General features: G+C 39.8%; 1 long non-coding RNA gene across 1 annotated transcript; it reads left to right on the top strand.

Annotated features, from left to right (window-relative positions):
- The first annotated feature begins 584 nt into the window (after positions 1–584).
- Positions 585–1,577, top strand: LOC141351398 (uncharacterized). Its single transcript, XR_012359653.1, has 2 exons — positions 585–725; positions 1,134–1,577. It is a non-coding gene; the product is annotated as an uncharacterized lncRNA (long non-coding RNA).
- Positions 1,578–21,884: the final 20,307 nt, after the last annotated feature.

The following is a 21,884-nucleotide window of genomic DNA, read 5'->3' as shown; positions in this document are numbered from 1 at the left end:
ATAAGCAGGGTTTCTTTGTATAATTTGTTTGTAATTTGTAAATATTAATTACAATAAGGATTAATATGAACTGGGTTTGTACGTAACTTCAGCTTTAGGACCCAGGAGGTCGCATATCTAGGATGCATTCGTCGATTCGCATGCTGCGATTGGTGGTCCAGATGCAACTCATTTTGAGTGACAGAAAAACTGACCAATCATACTGTTCCTCTGAATGGGTGGGTTCTCTTATCACTAACTCTCATAGATATGTATTATGTATGTATCTATTATGACAAATTCTGCTCGCTCGCTCGCTTGGTTTGTGTTATAATAATAAATGTGACTTTACTGCGGTCTTTTTTGGTTTATTTAGTTTTGTGTTAACTATATTCACAAAGTATTCGAATAAATTGGTAATGTAAAACTATTCTTCGCTGTAAATTAATTGTGTGCTCAATTGCGACGCCCTGTGTTGAATTTTCCCGCGAGTACAGTATCATTACTGAGGGGAAATATAACATTATTCATTTAATTCCACAAAAGGTGAGTAAGATATTAAATGTATAAGTTGTCTTTTTAAAATGTTTAAGCTTTCTACATAATGTAAATTGAACATTTTATTATTATTATTAATTTCGCGACCTATTATCTAAATTGTGTGTTCATGAAGGCCTGTAACGTACTGCAGCTTCCTGCAGGCAACGTGAAACATTGCTGAGGGAGAACTTTATTCACAACAAAAGGTGAGGAATATTATTAAATGAATATATTGTACATATTATATTGTGTATATAGTGTATGTGTGTGTGTATATACACATGTGAGTAACTTGGCTAACAAATAAATATGTGACTGAAAAAAATGTAGGGAAAAGATTTGCCCTAATTATAAATATAGATTATATATCTTTTCAAACATTTTTTGATATTATTTGTAATTCCAATGAGAATTTTTTTTTAATCAGTTTTCAATATTATTGCACATTTCAAACATACCTAATAAGCCACAAACTCAGATGAACTCCATTGCACATATCTTCCAGTTTTCTTTAAAACATTTTAATATACAAGTTTAATGTGTGGATTATTTCAATATTAAAGCTGTATACATTTATAAAGGTTTTAAGACATATTTGCTGTTTAATGTTGCAGGATAAAGATGAAGAGGCGGGACTTTAGCAGTTTGTGATGGCTGTAATTGTAAAGAATGGATCTTCTAGGAGTGGCAGCCCAAAGGATGCTGGAATTGTTATTGAGGCCTTAAAGGTGTTCACGGGGCATGCTTTATCCTTGGATCTATGCATTGAATCTCCAGTATCCCAGGCATCTTTTCAGGTGTTTCAGAAACTTTTCTTGGAGCTGGATTCTTCAAAGTTTATGAACTGATTACAGTACAGTAAGTCTAAACTGCTGTCTGATTTTCTGTGTGTGAATCAATGTAACAGAACACAAACATGGAACCTTGTGGACGGGAAATGTGGACGGTTTTCTTTAAAGACTGTAAAATACTTTTTGAAGTTTACACTGTTACAAATACATCATTAAAATGAGATGCTTTCCTGTTCTTTTGACTGCAATAAAATAAGAATTGATTCATCTTTGTCTGTCATTCTGAAATCAGATATAATACTCATTACTAATAAAAATATTAATGGATGATGTTAAATTAAAATAGTATAATTGAATAGAATTTATTGTATAGTGCTAGGTCTTTGTCCTGAATACCCAATATTTTGTTTAAATTTAAATTAATTTCTAATTGCAAATTGCAGATTACCTTTTTGAATGGGTTACTATTAAGGAGTTTATGTAGTGATTCTAACACAATTTTTATTTGTGGAATTTAATTAATGATATTGCTTGTAATCTGTTGCCACACTTTTATTGAGTAGATATGGCATAATATTTTTTATTGTATAGTGCTAGATCTTTGTCTAGTATACACAATATTTTTGTTTAAATTTTAATAAAAATTTGAATTGCAAATTGCAGTTTGGCTTTTTGAATATGTAAATATTAAGGAGTTTATAGAGTGAATCTAAATCAATTTTGATTTGTTGAATGTAATTAATGATATTGCTTGTAATCCACAATTTTATTGAGTAGATGGGGCATATTATTTTTTACAGTGTACTTTTTTTTCAAAAAATCTAACAATAAAAGTGTTTTTTTGCATTTCACTGAATGACAGTCATTTTTGTAACTCAAGATACCACACTATGAAAAGGTGAAATTATCAAATAATTAAGGGCAATAAACTTACCTTGCTGAATCACCACATGGTCTTCAGGGGGTCTTTTGATGATGTCACAGACTGCTTGATGAGTATTGTTTGTATATTTAATTTCAAAATGGTTTCCTGATCCCGTTACACTGAATGACCTCTGACAAACTGCATATTCGGGACAAAAGTCCCCTAGTTGTTTCAATATTTAACGAAAAAAATAACACATAGTCCTATTAATATAAAACAGCCAACACTTATGTGAACATGCCAAGGAAGCCAATTTTTTTTTAACATGGTATTTTATACGTTTATTTAAAAATGTATTAGTAAAATCATAGTCCGAACCATTACGCTGAATGACGATTTTACACTTTGGAGCATTATTAAACTCATATTTGGTCATTGTATTTTCACAAAAGTTATTTGAAACATAAAAGTAGACATTTTACTTGCATTTTATATGTTTTTTTTTGTATGTAAAATCACTTTTGTAAATTATATTTGATGCGGACACCAAAATGGTGACGTCTCGTCTTTGACCCATGTATTCAAGTTTTAGCTTAAAGGTGCAATTTGTAAGATATTTGCAGTAAAATGTCCAAAAACCACTAGGCCAGTGTTATATATGTTGTCCAGCTGATTACTATCAATATCTGTAATGTTTTCAACTACTTGTAAATCGTGAGAAAATTTCCATTCAAAACATTGACACGGGGCAGTGCAGTCTCCTGTCAATGACGTTAATATCCATGTGACTTTTTGTCACCACCATTACTGACGTTAAAACCACATGACAACAGTGGTCAAGTTCGAATAAATAAAATGACGGCCCTGGGAAGAACCATAGCAATGCAGATGCCTTGTTGAGGCTGCCGGGGTATAAAGAGGAGGCCACTATAAATTGTGTTAGTGAGGTGCAAATACCCCCACTGTTCAAAGATTTGTGGTAGAACAGGAAAAACTTGGACTAAATCGGCAGGTAGGAAAAGAAGGGGTGGAGGATTATGATTTGTCAAGAGCTCAGTTTGGTGATCCAGAGTTAAGAGTACTGTGGGAACTAAAGAAGCAGGGTAGTAGAAGACAGGAAATGATCAGTGCTCATCTCCCCTTAAGCAGTATGCTTTAGTCTGGAAACAGATACATGCTCAGGAGACAGGATTAGTAAGAGTGTTGCCTCCAATGCCTGGCTTGATGGCAAAGACTCAAATGAATGTTCCAGCAGCTCTGGTCCCAAAAGTGTTGGGACTGTTACACAATACGATAACTGTGGGTCATTTGGGGGTGCAGAAGTTAGGGGGAAACGTAAGGGATCGGTTTTATTGGTGGGGGTGGGATAAGGATGTAAAGCAATGGTGTCAGAAGTGCCCAGAGTGTGCAGTTCATAAGGACACCGGTCCACAGTACCGGTTTTACTCCTTATGAGTCCTATTTGGTCAAGAGATGGTATTACCAATTGATATAATGATGAATGTGTAGGCACAAGAGAGATTTTCAACTGTGAACGGTTGTGTGGAGAGGGTAGCAGTAAGTCTCTCTACTGTGCTGGAGGCAGTGAAACGTCATCAGGCTAGAGCTTCAGAACTGGCGCTGAAGAAAACCGGGGGTCCACTTATTGGCCCGGAGTTAGATAGTGGGGGGAACATATACAATAGAGAGGAAAAGGGACCATATAGGTGGACGCCAGCAGGTTAAGGAAATAAAGACACCCTCTGTGGTGGATGACGAGCACAGACTCTCTCGGTTGTGAATAGCAAGCCAATTAACACTTTACTTGTTGTGGGGAATAGCTCGGACTATCTCTCTGCGGAAAACAAGCAAAGACTTTTGTATTATGATGTAAACGACTCCTGGTTGCCATAATCACATGAAGAGGATCGCCTGTTGCCGATGCAAAGAGAAAGAGGGATCTTCAACGTGACGGCGGTCATTAGGCACTTCATGCGTCTTTTAATTACACATTGATTAAAGTGTTTGAAATTGTTGTGTTTGGCCGGTAATGCACTTAATTTTCCTCTAATGTCATATGTTGGATAACTCTAATTGTAAGGGTTCACATATGGGCAGGAGGTTTGTATTTAGAGAAGTCTTTTAAAGGTTGACTGCTTTCTATTCGCATCTAAAAACCCATTTGAAAGATGGCACATCAGTAACTTGCCCATTTAAACAGTGTAAAAAGACATATACTGTTTTTTCAACATTCACATCACATTTGTCAAGATGTCATAAAGAAAAGACAGAGCACAGTTTAATTGAAATTGTTGTTCAGGCAACAAGTAGAAGCCAAGATGGCGCTCAGGAGTCTAATGTCCATTTTGAGGACAGGTGTGAGGCGGCTGCTAGTGAAATGACTGTAGATGAGATTTGCCCTGAAATGTAGATAATGAAATGTTTCTGAAAAATCTGGCCTTCTTTTATCTTAAGTTACAGGCAAAGCTGTTGCTTCCTTCATCTGTTATTCAAACAGTCATTGAAGGACTTCAGGAAATACATGACATCATCCTGTCACATTTGCTGAGTAAACTTAAAAAAAAGATTCTTCTTGGACTTCCTGAGACTGATATAGAAAGAGTGAATGAGATTAAAGTGGTGGTGCTGGTGGGAGATTACTGACCTTTGCTGGATTCCGGTTTATGGCTGATTATTCTGTAACCGGGGTGCTTTAATGAAAGCGGAGAAAGTGTGAATCCATATGCAAAAGGTGTTTATTAAGTAAAATCCCATAAAGGGCCAGCAACCAAATCCAAACAGGGTTAATCCAACAAACGTAATCCAAAATACAGGCAATGTGTCAGGGCAGGCGGCAGTACAGGCAAAATCCAGATAACAGGCACAGGTCAAAAAACAGGAACAGATACAGATAAACAGGTAACAGATAACAGATAAACAGATTCAGATAACAAGCAGATACAGACTAGATGTGGCGATGTAATAATCAGCCAGGAGCAGGTGAACAGGATGTGACTTATATACAGACAGACAGGAAGTGTGAACTGTGACATGGCATGATGAATATCAAAATAAAAGTCAGAACAGAGCAGGGTATCAAAATAAAAGTCCAAAATACAAAAATACACAGAACACAAGTAAACACAGAACAAAACCATTACAAGTGGATGATCTTTTCCACACTTGCAACACTCAGATATTCAAAACGGATCAGAGAAGGAAAAACTTTGTATAAAAAAAGCTTCAACTACATTGAGCCAGTTCCCATTTGTTTAGGGACCAACGAAGCAAGAAATTAATGTTTTGCTTAATACATTCAAATAAAAGAAACACTAGCAGGTCTTTTCAAAAGTGAGTCCATGAGGGAGCAGCAAAGCTACGCACATTTGCAAGTTCGCCAAAAAATGTGTTCTTAAGGACATTTGGGATGGAAAAGTAATTGCAAAAAATGCATTGTTTAAGTTAGAGCCCATGTCTCTGGGCTTAATTCTCTATCAGGACTCATTTGAAGTAGTCAATCCATTAGGCTCAGGAAAGAAAAAACAAAGTGCTGGCAGTCTGTCTCACATTTTGCCTCATAATCAACCACTGACCATATGCAACTTTATCTCCTTTGCAGAGAGACAGATTTTCAGTTCTTTGGACAAGACTTGGTGATGGGACAGCTGCTAAAGGACCTCAAAGACCTTGAGGTATGTGGCATCCAAATGCCTAATGGTGAAATTAGGAAAGCAATTGTTTGTGCTTTTGCTGGAGACAATCTGGGTTCCCATGCTATTGGGGGTTTTGTTGAAAACTTTAACAACAGTTTCTTCTTTTGCAGATTCTGTGAAATTGATAGACCAACATTTGTGGCAGACCCCCTTAGCAAGGGACCAAGCAGAATTGTGGAGTGATATAAAGGTAATGTCCACGCAGATGATGGGCATCAGAAAAAAGGGTTTAAATTTGACTCGCTGTTCAATGAGTTGTCACACTACCATGTCTGCCAGCCTGGGTTGCCTCCATGCATAGGGCATGATCTTTTCGAAATTGTTGTGTCTTATGATTTGGCTTTGTGCATTAAACATTTGGTCAAATATGAGAAACAATTCACATATGTAGAATTGAATAGGAGGATACATAATTTCACATACCTAGGCAATTATGCACATGATAAACCATGTGAGAGAAATCCTGGAAGTGAAAAACTTGGAGGGCATGCTGTTCAGAACTGGTGCTTCCTGAGATTGCTACCAGTGTTAATAGGAGATAAAATAAAGAACTCAGCTGATGATGTGTGGCTACTTATTTTGCAGCTGTGGCAGATGGTAGAGTTCATTTGGGCACCTGCCATTTCTTCTGGACAGATTGCATACTTGAAGGTAATAATTTAGGACTACTTGTATATTCGAAAGAAACTATTTCCTGACCATTCAATAACATTACATCGGTTTCCCCCAATGTTTAAGAGCACTAAATAGGCTACAAAATGCCCTGATTAACATTACCAGACATCAACTGTAGAGTCATTTCACAAAGTTATCTTACACTTTGCACCCAAAAATGTTGTATTCCCCTTCATCGGAATGCTATGCAGGTACGTCTTCTCCCTCACAACTGAAAATGCAAACCAGTTTGGGGCTGTTCTAACTAAAAGACCTAGGCCCGTATGTATAAAGCCGCTTAGAATTTTAATTCACTTAAGACTAAAATTGTACTCTAAGAATGATGTCATTTTACTCTTATTCCTAGACTTAAGAATAAGTTTGATTTATAAAGCCTCCTAAGTGTTAAGACTAGGTCTCAGCTCCTAAATTATTTAAGAGAGCTGGAGAGGTCTCCTAACCTAGTTGAGAGAAACGAGAGCAGCAGAGAGGTGGAGATCATGCACTTTACAACAAAGAATGTGTTAGAATTACTTTAATTCAAATGTATTTCTATAGCACTTTTGACAAATTTCTTGTTGCATTGTTGCAAAGCAGCAAAATTACAGTAAAACCGGTTAGTAGTATATAGAAAGTATATAAGAAATAATGTAACATTATGAAATATAAAGATTATAGGGTTTTTTATACAATGTATATTATGTTACACAATGTAATATACAGTATAAAATGGATAAGATGAATATTAGTGAAACTTATTTAAGTGCCTTCACAGTACCAAGATTTTTTATGGGATTATCAAGACAGCATACTAAAATGGTATATAAATTTGCATGATATACACTGTAAAAAGTTAAAGTTGGATCAAATTATTGATAGTGCCTAAAATTTTATCAACTTAAAGTGAAATTATTAAAGTTAAAAAATGTTTAAATATTAGGTGTTACCAATTGAAGTAAGTTTTTTAAGTAGAGACGTTTTTGGTTTTACAGTATATGATAGGTAAATAAAATAAAATACCATAAAATGTAAATAAAAGCTGCAATGGCATTATCAACCCCAAAAAAGTGAAGTATCTACAAGATTGCAGTTACACCATTACATGTAAAGTGATATTAATAGAGTATACAACCCTGACCCAAAACATAATATTAGCAGTGTGTTATGTTTTCACTATCATAACATATATATATAAAACACTCTGAAATGCACTGTGAATAAATAACACATGCGGAGGCACTTCAATCCTTGAATAGCTTTATTTAAAAGAACACAACAACATAATAATACTAAAGTGGTGCCACCTGTAGGCACTATAGAGAATGACAGTGTCACATACATAACATCTCCTCCCCTCTTAGATGAAGAAGGACTTCAAAACATTTGAAAAACAACAAACATAATGCAATTATTTATTCTACACTAGAGGTAGAGGGTAGACTGCCTCTTGCCTCGAGCCAGTTCGGGGATTATTCTGCCCCATATCAGAACAGACTCACTAACATAACTAATTACAGTTCAATCCAGCAGGTTTCATAATCCTATAATGTCAGACGGTTGGGTGGCTTAATCACTCTGGCTGGATAACGCCTGACCTGTGCAGGTGGTATGTCGAGTTTTCCATGCTGCATCTGAGACTCTGTTGATGTATCACCGATACCATCTCTGGTCTCAGTTAAAGGCGTAGACGAAGAGGCATTTACAGAGTTCTGCACTGGAACAGGCACATTCGTATTATCAGGTAATACTTTCAACTGAGTTTCAGCTGTTTGGTTTGGAATGGACAAAAGTTGATCAGTGTGACGCCTCCATTCCTCAGAACCACCAACATCCACAGTATAAGATACTGGACCACTTTGAGCCGTCACCACTCCAGGTGTCCATCTCTCTCTCCCCCTATAATCACGAGCCAGCACAACATCACCTACTCCCAATTGCCTCTGCTTTGAACGACCAGCCCAGCGGAGAACCTGAGGGGTCTGTGAGAAACGCACTGCAGCAGCCACACTAGGTCGCAGGGCATCAAGACGTGTGCGCAAATGGCGTCCCAAAAACAACAGGGAAGGAGACTCTTTTGTCGTTGGATGTGGCGTGTTGCGATACGTCAGCAAGAAAGTTTCCAGACGTTTCTGAAGAGTAGAAGAGCCCTTAGAAGCCTTCAGTGCTTGTTTCAATGACTGGACAAACCTCTCAGCCTGCCCGTTAGTTGCCGGGTGATAAGGAGCCGAACGGATATGTTTCACATGGTTGGCCTTCAGGAAATTTGCAAATTCCTGAGAGACAAATTGTGGTCCGTTGTCGCTCACAAGGACTTCAGGAAGACCATAATGACTAAACAGGTTCCTTAAAACATCAATTGTTTTTCCCACTGTCGTGGATGTCATCAACCGCACCTCAGGCCACTTTGAATGTGCGTCAACCACGACTAGGTACATGTAGCCCTCACACGGCCCAGCGAAATCAACATGTATGCGCTCCCATGGTTTGCTTGGCCACTCCCATGGGTGGAGGGGCGCTTGGGGTGGCATTTTCTGTATTTGTTGACATGACTGACACATTTTCACTTGCAGTTCAATGTCAGCATCAATACCCGGCCACCACACATAACTGCGAGCGATGGACTTCATTCTAACAATTCCTGGGTGGCCCGTGTGCAGTTCCTCCAGCACTCTTTTCCGCAGCTTGTGAGGAACGACGACTCTCAACCCCCGCATTAAGCACCCTTGTTGGACAGACAGTTCATTGCACTTGGAGATGAAAGGCGAAAGTGCATTGTTATCTGTCAGGCTGACAGCTTGAGTCCCTTTTAGAACCATCTCGACTACTGTAGACAAGATAGTGTCACTCATAGTTTCATGTCGGATATCAGTGGCACTGACAGGCAGCTTCTCTACCTGTCTGAGGTAGAACAGCTCAACAGCATCCTTTTTCTCTCTGTGTTCCACTTGTAATGGCAGACGGGAAAGACCATCAGCATTTGCATGATGTTCACCTCTTTTGTACTCAATGGTGTAGTTGTGTGCAGATAAAAGCAATGCCCACCTTTGCATCCGTGCCGCCGCCATAGATGGGATTCCATTCTGTGGTCCAAAGATCGTAGTAAGGGGGCGGTGATCTGTGAAAAGCGTGAATTTCCGTCCATAGAGATACTGATGGAATTTTCTGACTCCGAACACGATTGCCAGAGCCTCACGCTCGATCTGCGCATAATTCTGTTCTGCCTTACTAAGTGTGCGTGATGCGAAAGCTATTGGCTTTTCTTCACCGTTGGGTAACATATGGGAGATAACGGCACCAATGCCGTATGGTGATGCATCGCACGCGAGCCGAATTGCGTTCTGTGGGTCATAATGTGTCAAGACGTTTTGTGACACTAATTGTTCTTTTGCCTTTTTAAATGCACCCTCACACTCTGAAGACCACTGCCAACGTTTCCCCTTACACAGCAGGGCGTTCAATGGACTCGCTATGGTTGCCAAATTAGGTATGAATCTCCCATAATAGTTCAGCAGGCCAAGGAATGATCTCAGCTGTGTGATGTTTGATGGGGTTGGAGCATTAACAATTGCACTTACTTTTTCAGGTGACTTGTGCAAAACTTCAGCATCAATTATGTGACCCAAGTATTCCAATGAGTCCTTGAAGAAGTCACATTTCCCTTTTTCAACATGCAAACCAAACTCTTCCAGGCGTCCAAGGACTGCATCCAGGTTTTCCAGGTGTTCAGCTTCAGTCCTCCCAGTAACAAGAATGTCATCGAGATAGCAATGGACATTGGAAAGACCTAGTAACACTTGGTCCATAGCTCTCTGAAATATAGCTGGAGCCGAAGCAATTCCGAACGGAAGGCGTTTATACTGGAATAGCCCTTTCTGTGTGGAAATTGTAAGGAACTTCATTGACTCCTCCTCCACCCTCATCTGGAGGTAAGCATGTGACAAATCCAGTTTGCTAAAACATTGTCCTCCCGCCAAAGAAGCGAACAGGTCTTCGATACGTGGTAACGGATAGTGTTCAATGAGAAGGACGGGGTTTATCGTCACTTTAAAATCACCACATATGCGCACTGCTCCGTTTTTCTTCACCACAGGGACTATTGGGGTAGCCCATTCGCTGTACTGTACAGGTGACAATACACCTATTTCAGTGAGACGGTTTAGCTCCTCTTCAACTTTTGGACGCAGAGCATATGGAACAACTCTGGGCTGACAAAACTTGGGTTTGTGCTCAGGCTTCAATGTTATTTTAGCTTTAATGCTCTTCATTTCTCCCAGTTGTTTAGAGAAAATAGCTGCATGTTTCTCCAGAACAGCTCCTAGCGTCTTCAATTTAACCGTTTTTATTTCTTTCCAGTTTAGTTTAATCTGACGCAGCCATTCTCTGCCATAGAGTGGTGGATAATCGCCATGCACGACATACAAAGGAAGTACAGCTGTCTGTTTGCCCATCTTTACATGAACATCAATTACACCTTCAGGGTTTAATGCTTGTCCTGTGTATGTTCGAAGAACAATGTCAGTTGAGCATAAGGGCAGGTGTTTCAATATTTTGTTATAAGTCTCTGTTGAAATCAAAGACACTGCTGCACCTGTGTCCAGTTCCATTTCAAGTGGTATTCCTTCAACTTCTGGTTTCACAATGATACTGGACTTTTCTCCTGGCTGTGACAGTTTATACAGAGCTAACTCAGAGTCTGTTTCATCATCACTGGATGCTGCATCAGCATCAACGTGGTGCACACTTTCTTTCTTTACATAGCCTTTCTGTCCAGATTTTTTTATTTGTCGTGCAGCTTTTGCTCGGTTCCCACTCTTTGTTTTTCTGTCATAGTTACTCTTCCTGCAAACACGACTGATGTGGCCTTTTTTCCACATGTATTACAATTTTTGTCCTTAAACCAACAGTCATCATCACTATGGTTGTCCTTACCACATCGTTTACATTTGTTTGCGGTCTTATTCTTTAATAAAGACAATGCATTTACCGTCAGTGATCCGCTAAGTTGGTGTGCTTCGCGTGATGCTGTTTCCATGGAGACCGCCAGCTCCACCGCTCTTTGAAACGTCAGTGTAGTTTCAGTCAACAAACGCTTTTGTGTAGCCTCACTCTTTAAACCACACACAAATCTATCGCGAAGTGCATCATCCAAATGTCCCCCAAATTCACAGTGTTCTGAAAGTCCTCTAAGCACTGCAACATATTGTGTCACCGACTCGCCCTCCTCTTGATTCCGCCGGTGGAAACGAAAACGTTCCGCGATGATCAGGGGCTTCGGGGAAAAATGTTGCTGTAGCGTGTCTGTGATGTGCTTAAAACTCTTCTCTCTCGGCTTTTCTGGCGCAAGCAGGCTTCGGAGTAATCCGTATGTTTTCCCTCCGACTACACTTAGTAGCACAGGTACTTTCTTGTCGACATCAATGCTGTTAGCTTCTATAAAGTGCTCAAATCTCTCAATATAGGTGGTCCATGGTTCGACACTTTCATCAAAAGCTTCCATATGGCCTATGGTAACAGCCATTTTAGCTAACCTATGTCATTTCAGCTACGCAAAGAAAAGAAAAGTTTTTCTGATTTCCTGACCACGCGCACATGCAACTGCAAGAACTGACAGGTGGGTGACATCAAAGTACTGCGAGAGCATTTCGGAAGCAGTCTCGTCTAATGAGTTCTCGGTTCGCTCTCACGGGATTTTGATGTCATCTTTGCGCCATGTGAAGTTTACCCATGAGTTTAACAAACTCGTTGTATCAGCAAGTGGTTAGATCAGCGTAGCAGTAAAAAACGATCACGTACGAGACAAATCAATTACCCCAAAAATACAGGACCCTAGGCTTACTGTGCAAAGACACGTAAATTACCTCTGTTTGAATTTCTTAGCCCACGAACTGAAAGCTTGCCAATCTTCCTCATTTCGCTAAGCCAAGTTAATCTCCATTGGTCTTATACATCTTTATCGATGTCCAAAACATCGGTCTTTTCTGCATTACAAGTATGTCCATGCTAGCAGAAATAAAGTTACCTCAGTTTAACGTGAGATACAGCCAGAAAACCCGGAGTGGATCTGGTGTGTAGTGATTAGAACGCTTACAGTGGAGAGAGGAACGTGATTTGGCTCCACTCCAGGCTTTGACCACATTCCACTTAACAAGGTGAATACACGGCGTCTTTATGAAAAGATATTTTAATAATTTTGCAACTGACGGAAATCCGTCGTAGACTCGCTGCAATCGACGGAAATCCGTCGCTACGACGGAGAACTTTAATCCATGTGAATATATGGTGTCACATGCTGCTTTGACTCTATACCATTGCCGGCTTTCTGTTGGCTGATTCAGAGATTAAGGGCAGCCATTTTAGGTTGAAATCATTGTAATCCTCAGTTTGCGGCACTTAAGTCAGCACTTACGAATGAGTCTTACACTTTACTGAAAGTTGCTTTTAGCTTCTTTATAAACATCTCCTATTCTCAGACTGCTCCTACTCCTTACTAAGAATTTTTTGACACTTAAGTCAAAGCTTAAGACTATTCTTAAGAGCATTTCTGAGATGTTTTATACATACGGGCCCTGAAGTAAAGTATGTTTCTATTAGAGTTTACAGCTATTAATTGTATTTTTAACATTTACATAATTTTAGTGTTAAATTGAAAGGTTGACATGAACAGATTCTTTGTCTTGTGCTTTAGGTTACATCTTGCAGCAATGGACTTTAATGAGAATGCAGTACGGCCACAACTGAGAACATCTAAAGGGAAACTTGTGTACAAGCTTCTCTTTCTAAATGCCAAAAAGGGAGGACATACTGTCAAACCTGTAAAGACAGAACCAACATTTTTTGCGTTTTTACAATTTTTAAAAATTTTTTTTAAATCATTTGTACATATGTGCAAATAAACAAATCAAACTACATAAATAAATATAAAATAAATTTAACAGGCTATGTCACCAGCTTGATGGACAGTGTTTCGAAGAGGCTGTCTGTGATCCCCTTCCATTTCTGGATGCCGTACAGCAGATTCCTGTGCCTCCGTACCTGTCTGCTCAGCATGACAGACCTTCCATGGAGGAAGATTTAACCTAACCTTTCCATCCCTCTTAAACGCCCATGGTCAGCTCGATAAACATTCATTGCATTGTGCAAAGAATATATGTTTAAGCACACAGGTTCAAGGCCGGGATGGTCTGTCATGCATGATCTCTCTCCAGGAACTTGGCTCATTCTTCTAGTGACCTGCAAAAGGAAAAACCATAATGGCACTATTTTTTTTTACAGAAGTCTTTTATACTTTAAGTAGCAGAAAACACATGGCATGACTTTTTTTACTGTAGTTATACTACCTCTGGTATTTCCCTGCAACATACAAGTTCCGTCTCGAGAGGCATGCATGTACAATTTCCACAAGTACACCTGTAAAAAAGATATTTATAGATTTTTATGCAATTTGTTATTAGTAGGTTAAGATTCTAATTACTGTACACTTCAACTCTAGTTATGAGTTCTAGATAGTAAGTAAAGAAGCTATCATTGACTATGTTTACAAGCACCCTCAAAATGTGATTACAATTGGATTTTGGCAATTTTGAGATTATACCTCATGTAAACGCAATACTTCGATAAAAATAATGACACTTCCTCAATGTTACCGCACTAACTGAAGTGCATGTATGTTTTTGTATATGTGAAAGTTTTCCCTGCAGTTTGCCTTCATAGAAACGACTCGAATAACATGACAGCAGCATATAAAATTGTTACTGGCACTGTTACAAAATTTCTGTCTTCATAAAGGCACAGAATAATGAAATGCATCCAAAAGAACATGTTCGTCATTGCACTTTTGGTGTACATGTAAACATAGTCATTGTCATATGGTAAAATGCCATTAATTACAATGTTGTTGCAGTGATAAAAGTTATGAGCTAACATACAAAGTTATTGATACATGCTTTGAATTTCTACAATTGGCGTTACCGCTAACTTAGGTTTTGTTTGTGCATACTGAAAAAAAATTTACTTTACCATTCAGAAACATTTATATCAAATCCTAACAATTGGTTGTGGTTCAAAATCTGTATCATCATCTGAGACAGGCTCAAACATACAGTATAAGGTTGAATGCCAAAATTTTCAATCATTCACGCCGGTGACTAGATCTATTTACTGCGAGAGCTGGTGACGCAGCTCATTATTATTCATGAACCTTCCACATAAGGTAATAACATGTAAATAGACATGTAAAACTGTCTCTGGATAATTTTTTACTTAAAAAAGCCACATAACTTATATTTAGATATCAAAGAATATAATGTAACATATTATTTCAATCCATTCTTGGTAACCTTTAATGCATTTTCAATTTTCTCTTGCCGGTGCATCTCAAACAAAGGTATGAATATTTACTGCAATCTTTTTGTCAGGAACCACCAGGCCATTCTGTTTGAGATTACTTAACTCCTCCAAAAAGTAATGGAGATACTTATCAAGGGGCTCAGGCTTGCTTTCCCCAAAGTATAATGCCACAAATAAATGGATTGAAATCACTAAATTTCACCAGTATTGGGCAGAACTGGACTTTACTACTTTTAAAGATTGGTAGTCCATCAATGTTGACATCCAAACTAACTGTACTGTTGTCGTCTGAAAGCATCATTTTGACACGGTACATGGGAAATGCCCCCCTCCGAGCCAAAATATATACTGTCCATTGCATTTTGAATGGCTGTCAATGTCTTGAGGAGTGGCTAATAATGTGTGTGCGTCTTTGGGGAGTACATGTCCATGATCCCTTAGAATCTGCAATAATTAATTTAGGGACCTATTAGTAATTTGTTGTCTTGTACTCCACTCTCGCACGTCCTTGCCAAGGTTTCTAACTTGGGCCTCTGATTCAGGATTCAAAATCTCCACATCTGAGTCACACATTTCAATGTCGGTATCAAAGCATGGACCATCAGTGGTTACATTGATGCTGTGGTCATCAGTATTGCTTCCACCATCATCATTAGTTGTTTCCTCTTTGTCATTTGTTGTCACTGCGTTGTTGATTGTCACATCGTTGTTATCGACTGGAGAAGTTCATTGATGTCTGCTTTACGTTTTCTCCACATTCTTAAATATCTGTACAAAGTAGAAAGTGTCAAAACAAAATATTTTGCGCACACACTACAGATGCCTCGTCCTGTTTTTATACGCAGATACTGATTGTGGATCATCAATTAGCAACATCTGTCCTTTGGTTTTGTTTTGTTATAGCAGCCATGTATTTATACACGTACGTGTGTCTACACGTAGCTATACATACATATACAAACACACACACAGCATACATACATACATAATTGTTTTGACGTTTTCTAAAATATCTGTTGGCTCTAGTTCCTGGGATTTCTCTAGTGTGTAGAGAGGTACCTCTGACACAGTCTGCAGAAAAACTTGGCCTTGGGCACAAGTGGACATTTCAGCATGACAACGACCCAAAACACACAGCAAAAGTGTTGAGAAAATGGTTAGCAGACAAAAACATTCTTTTACAGTGGCCCAGCCAGAGTCCTTGTACTATTTGTATTTCACTCTTGTGTAATCAATGTATGCGAATAAACACAACTCCAGCATAACGTGCAGTGCGTGTCGACCATCAGATCGACATCCATCTTTTTATTGTCCTATTACCTCACTTCCGGTTCCCCTAACATTTGGGTAATCCGGTTCAATATACAACAATAGTAACAAAACATTACATCTCCCTTTTTTTTTTTTTTTTTTTTTTTTTACACACAATTCAGCATGAAATAAAATATCATGTGATGTCACATAAACTTCAGTTGGGACATACTCATGCCTAAAGGAAATATTTACTCAATTTACATGAGAGAACGGTATCAGGTGAACTTGCGAACTCTGGCTAAACATAAATGTCGTATAATGTTCTTCAAAACAGATACCAATAACAGAATGCTTGCAGAATAGATTTTTTTTTTTTAATATAACATTTTAAATGAAACATTCATTTATCATTGCAAGTATGCAATTAAGTGTCATTAGCTCATGATACTTATAGGTCGAGTATTTGCCTCTTTTTAACCATGCGACCTGACCTGGTAATCACGCAATTATCAGTTGGTGTAGGTGTGATTGCACTTGAGCCCATAGTGAGGTTGCTTGCTGTATTATCCTGTGAACTTGAGTTATCATCAGAAACGGGTTGTGCTGAAACTGCAACACTTTGTCCCTTAACATCCATCAGGTGTTTGCGGTTACGGCGATATTCCTGACCGTCGGAGTTTCGGATGATGTACGAGCGTCCATCCTCCAATGCGCTCGCCACCACAGCAGGCTTCCACTGTCCGTTATTTTGTTGGGCATATATGTTGGCTCCGTGTTCAAGTGTGGTAAGAGATTTTGCGGATCTGTCGTAATATGACTTTTGCTTAATTTGACATTGTTCTCTTTTACGTTGCACTGCCGAAGGCTTACATGTTTTTGGTTGCAGAAGTTTGCCGGTGATGGGCAGGACTGAGCGAAGCCGTCTGCTCATGAGAAGCTGTGCTGGTGATTTAAAACCATCGACGGGTGCATTTCTATGCTCCAGTATGCTCAGGTACGGATCTTTTCCTTCTTCACGCGCTTTTGTGAGTATACGCTTTGCGGTTTGGACTGTTCTTTCTGCGAGGCCGTTGCTTTGGGCATAGTACGGGCTTGTTGTTGTGTGTACAAAGTCCCACTGTTTTGCAAAAGCGCTGAACTCCTGAGAACTGTATTGCGGACCGTTATCTGACACGATCTTCTCAGGCACTCCATGGCGCGCAAACATTCCTTTGAGCTTTTGGATCACCGCAGCCGCGGAAGTTGAGTGTAGTTTTTCCATCTCGAAAAACCGACTATAGTAGTCGACGGCTATTATATAGTTCTCACTTTGCCACGTGAAAAGGTCAGTTGCGACCGCTTGCCATGGACGTTTGGGAATCGGGTGCGCGATCATTGGTTCTCGCTGATTCGAATTACGATGTGTTAGGCAAATAGAGCAATTTTGCACAGTTTCTTCTATTTGCTTACTCATGCCCGGCCAGAACAGGACGTCTCTCGCTCGTTGTTTACTTTTTTCCACACCCATGTGCCCTGTGTGTATCTTTTGCAACATGTTATTTCTTAGGCTTTGCGGTAAAATGATCTTTTCCCCTTTTAGGACAATGCCGTCGGCATAAGAGATCTCGTCTCTGTGGTTCCAAAATTCCAGCACCAGCGGTGGACAGCTCCTTCGCGTCTCCGGCCATCCTGTGTGAATTATGTGCTTTAGAGCTGTGAGCTGTGAGTCCTGCTTCGTCGCCTCACGGATCTCTGCGAGTTTTTCATCTGACACAGGTAAGTTGCTGATTACGGTGTGGACTTGTGCTTCCATACCCTCGTTTAATGACGTGTCATGGTAGGCCACAGATTTTCTGGATAATGTATCAGCAACGGGTATTTCTTTACCTGGCTTGTGGAGCAGCGTGAAGTTATATTTCTGCAGCTGTAGACACATGCGCTGTAAGCGTGGGGGAGCAGCAGAAAGCGGTTTCTTTAATATGGATTCTAATGGTTTGTGGTCCGATTCCACAATGAATGACCTCCCATATACATACTGGTGAAATCGCTTGCATCCAAACAGAACGGCATATAGTTCTTTTTCAATTTGTGCGTAATTCTGTTCCGTCTCTGTGAGCGATTTTGATGCGTATGCGATTGGTTTTTCTTGCTGGAAAAGTACCGCGCCCAAACCATTCTTAGAAGCATCGACCTGCAACCGCAGCTCTTCGTTTGGGTTGTAGTATGCTAACACGGGTCCTGGCTCCCTCGTGATCAGGTCCTTGATTTGTTGGAAAGCAACGTTATGCGTCTCGTCCCATGTGAACTCGTTGCCCTGCTTCAGCATCTGTCGCAGCGGTGCGTTTATCTCTGCAAGTCTCGGGGCGAATCTGGACAGATAATTTATCATACCCAGTATGGTTTCCAGTTCGGATTTGTTTTTTGGCGGTTCCATTTCCTTTATGGCCTTAATTTTCTCTCGGTCTGGTTTGATGCCGTCATGTGTGAGTCTGTGTCCAAAGTAACAGACCTCCGGCACGCAAATCGTGCTTTTCTCAGGATTCAAACGGACACCCTTTTCCCTCGTTCTTTCCAACATTGCACGCAGGTTTTTATCGTGTTCGTCTTTTGTGCGACCGTATACTAGGATATCGTCTACAATCGCCGCTACTCCCGGCAGCCCCTCGTACGTCTCGTCGATTTTCCTTTGGAACTCATCCTGTGCAGAGATTATTCCGAAGGGCAGACGGAGGAAACGGTAACGTCCGACCACGGTGTTAAATGTGGTAAGTTTGGATGATTCTTCCGTCAGTTTAATGGCCCAGTATCCCGATCTGGCGTCCAGTACACTGAAGTATCTTGCGCCTGAGAGTCTGGAGATCACGTCGTCCAGGGTTGGCAATGGATAATGCGGTCTTTTTATCGCTTTGTTTAGGTCGCGCGGGTCAAGACATATGCGAAGCGCCCCAGTGCGTGGTTTTTCCACTACTACTAAAGCGTTGACCCAATCGGTTGGCTCGGTGACCTTTGCGATAATTCCTTGGCGCTCCATTTTATCCAATTCCTCCTTCAGACGACTGCGTAGTGTGAATGGAATTTTTCGTGGGGGATATACTACTGGAACTGCATTAGGGTCTATGTGTATTTTGCACTCGCCTGGGAATTCTCCGATTCCTTCGAAAACGTCAGCAAACTCACTCAGCAGATCGTCACTTTGCTTTGTATCGGTTTGTACAGAGAGGACCAGTTTTATTAGATCCATCTCCAGACATGCTCTGAGTCCTAGTATAGGCGGTGCTTGCGTGTCAACGACATAGAATTCTTGAATGGCTTGTGACCCTTTATGTTTGCATTGAAGTTTGCATGTTCCTCTCACGGATAACGGTTCTCCACCATATCCTGACAGTTTACGTGTTGCTGGGTGTATTTGACTGACACCGATAACATCTCTTATTTTGTTTTCTGGTATTATGTTTACTTGTGCCCCAGTGTCCAATTTAAATTTCACCTTCTGTAGCTCTGAACCTACTTCAATTTCGGCAAAAGCCTGTTCGTTTATCACGTTGCTGTGTTCTTTTGTTATCGTATCGATGAAGAATTCCTGGGGTGATTCGTAGGCTTGTTCGGTGTCGTTATTCACGGCGTGCACATTTTTCTGTTTCCACATTTGTTGTGTTTTGCAAGCCTTTGCGAAATGGTTTGGTTTTCCACATTTCTTGCACTGTCTGCCCATGGCTGGGCATTTTTCCTTGTCCCGGTGCGTCTGTGCGCATCGTCCGCATGTTCTAGATCTTATGCTGTCTCGTTTCGGCTCTGATGGTAGTTTTTATATGTTTCTGTTTATTGTCTCGTTTGAACACGGCATGTGCGACCTGTTGCGTGTGAGTTGTGCTGTGCTGCCCGGCCATAGATTTCAGCTGTCCCTGCGCTATTTCGTGAGATCGTGCAATGTCTATGGCTTTCTCAAGGGTTAAATCTGGTCCGTAGTTTAACAACTTCTCCTTCACTTTTGCGGAGTTTATGGCGAAGACTATTCTGTCTCTTACCATTTCGTCTGTATTGGCATATCCGCAGTCTTTAACTAGTAATTTTAGCTCTGTGCCAAAAATTGTCAAAGCTCTCACCTTCCGCTTGTACTTTCTCGTGGAATTTGTACCGTGCGAAGATGTGGTTCTTTTTCGGCATCACATATGCTTCAAATCTTTCGTAGTACGTGCCTAAAACTTTTGCGTTCTCGTTAGTCAGTGTCCAGGTGTTATAAACGTCTCTACCTTTTTCTCCTACCCATAACAGGAGATAGCTGCAATGTTCCTCCTCCGATTTGTCGTGGAGCGGGCCTTTGAACATCAGTTCCGCGTGTTGTCGGAATCTCCTCCATGAGTCAGGCAAGTCGAGGGAATCCCAGTCCATCCTGGGCATCGGAACACCAGCGGAGTCCATCTTCTCGTCTGTGTGAGTTCTTTATATTCTCTGACACCATGTACTATTTGTATTTCACTCTTGTGTAATCAATGTATGCGAATAAACACAACTCCAGCATAACGTGCAGTTCGTGTCGACCATCAGATCGACATCCATCTTTTTATTGTCCTATTACCTCACTTCCGGTTCCCCTAACATTTGGGTAATCCGGTTCAATATACAACAATAGTAACAAAACATTACAGTCCTGACTTCCAATTGAGAATTTGTGGAGGGAGCTAAAGATCAGGGCTATTGATATTTAAATTTGATTGTGTTATGGAAAGAACATTGGTCAACAGCCTTTGTTTTAAATTGTGCTATTTAAATAAATTGTCATTGTCATAAAGGTAAAAATAAAGTTAAGAGGTTAAATTATATGTAAGTAAAAAATGAATTTAGTGTTATTATTGCTGGTGCACTGCCATAAAACTTTGCCTCCACAGCAAACCGAACCATGGCTCCAAAACCGTGTCATGAACTGAACCCTGGCATAGTTGTATGCGTCACGCCTAATATATGCATATATCATACATATTATACATATTATAAATGCATATGAAGAGTTTGGTTCCAAAACGCAATAAATCCATTTTGACTAGTTTCTGTAAAAACGTGTTTTCTATACCAAGAAAGTGACAAGATGAAAAACATAATTTTCTGTTACAAACTTTTACATAGCATCTTTAGGTTATAAAAACATAAAAAATTCAAATCCATAATTTGATTTTCAAAGATTTATTATAAAACTGATTATTTTTCTGCAAAATGCAATAAATCCATGACAAGTTTTTTTTAAATGTTATAAATCTATTGAATCAATATATAAATGAGCATTCATCTTTGCCATGTTATATTCATTTAGTTGGCTAGTGGTATACACTGATTAAAAAAATAAACATTAATGGCATTAATCCAAACAGTTACTTTGTCATATTAAGAACACTGTCATTGCTGCGGTTATACTTGGGACGTTGTCGCTTAAAATTTTTCACAGCGATCAGCTGTAAAATGTTTTGGTCCTGCTCAATTTTCGTTGACTTGGAGGAATATAATGTAAAGTTTTTCATAAGATCCCCTGGGATCAATGTGTTAGCATGACAGAAGCTTGATGCTGTCGGGGGAACAAGCAACCGGCATTTTCCGTCTCCCGAGTGCCTCTCACGTAAATTATATGTTGAAGGCTTACTTTTCTTTCCCGTCACAGAAAACCAACACAGGTTTGTCCATGCCATTAAAGTATTATTTTGTTTGTTTGTTGATCACGTAAGACAAGATGGAGAAAACTAAGATTCTGTGTATTCAACGCGCCGCCATTGTTTGTTTACAATGCGTGGAATGGTG

Source organism: Misgurnus anguillicaudatus, chromosome 20, assembly GCF_027580225.2.
Source record: "Misgurnus anguillicaudatus chromosome 20, ASM2758022v2, whole genome shotgun sequence".
Lineage (NCBI taxonomy): Eukaryota > Metazoa > Chordata > Actinopteri > Cypriniformes > Cobitidae > Misgurnus > Misgurnus anguillicaudatus.
This window is presented reverse-complemented; position numbering and strand designations above follow the sequence as displayed.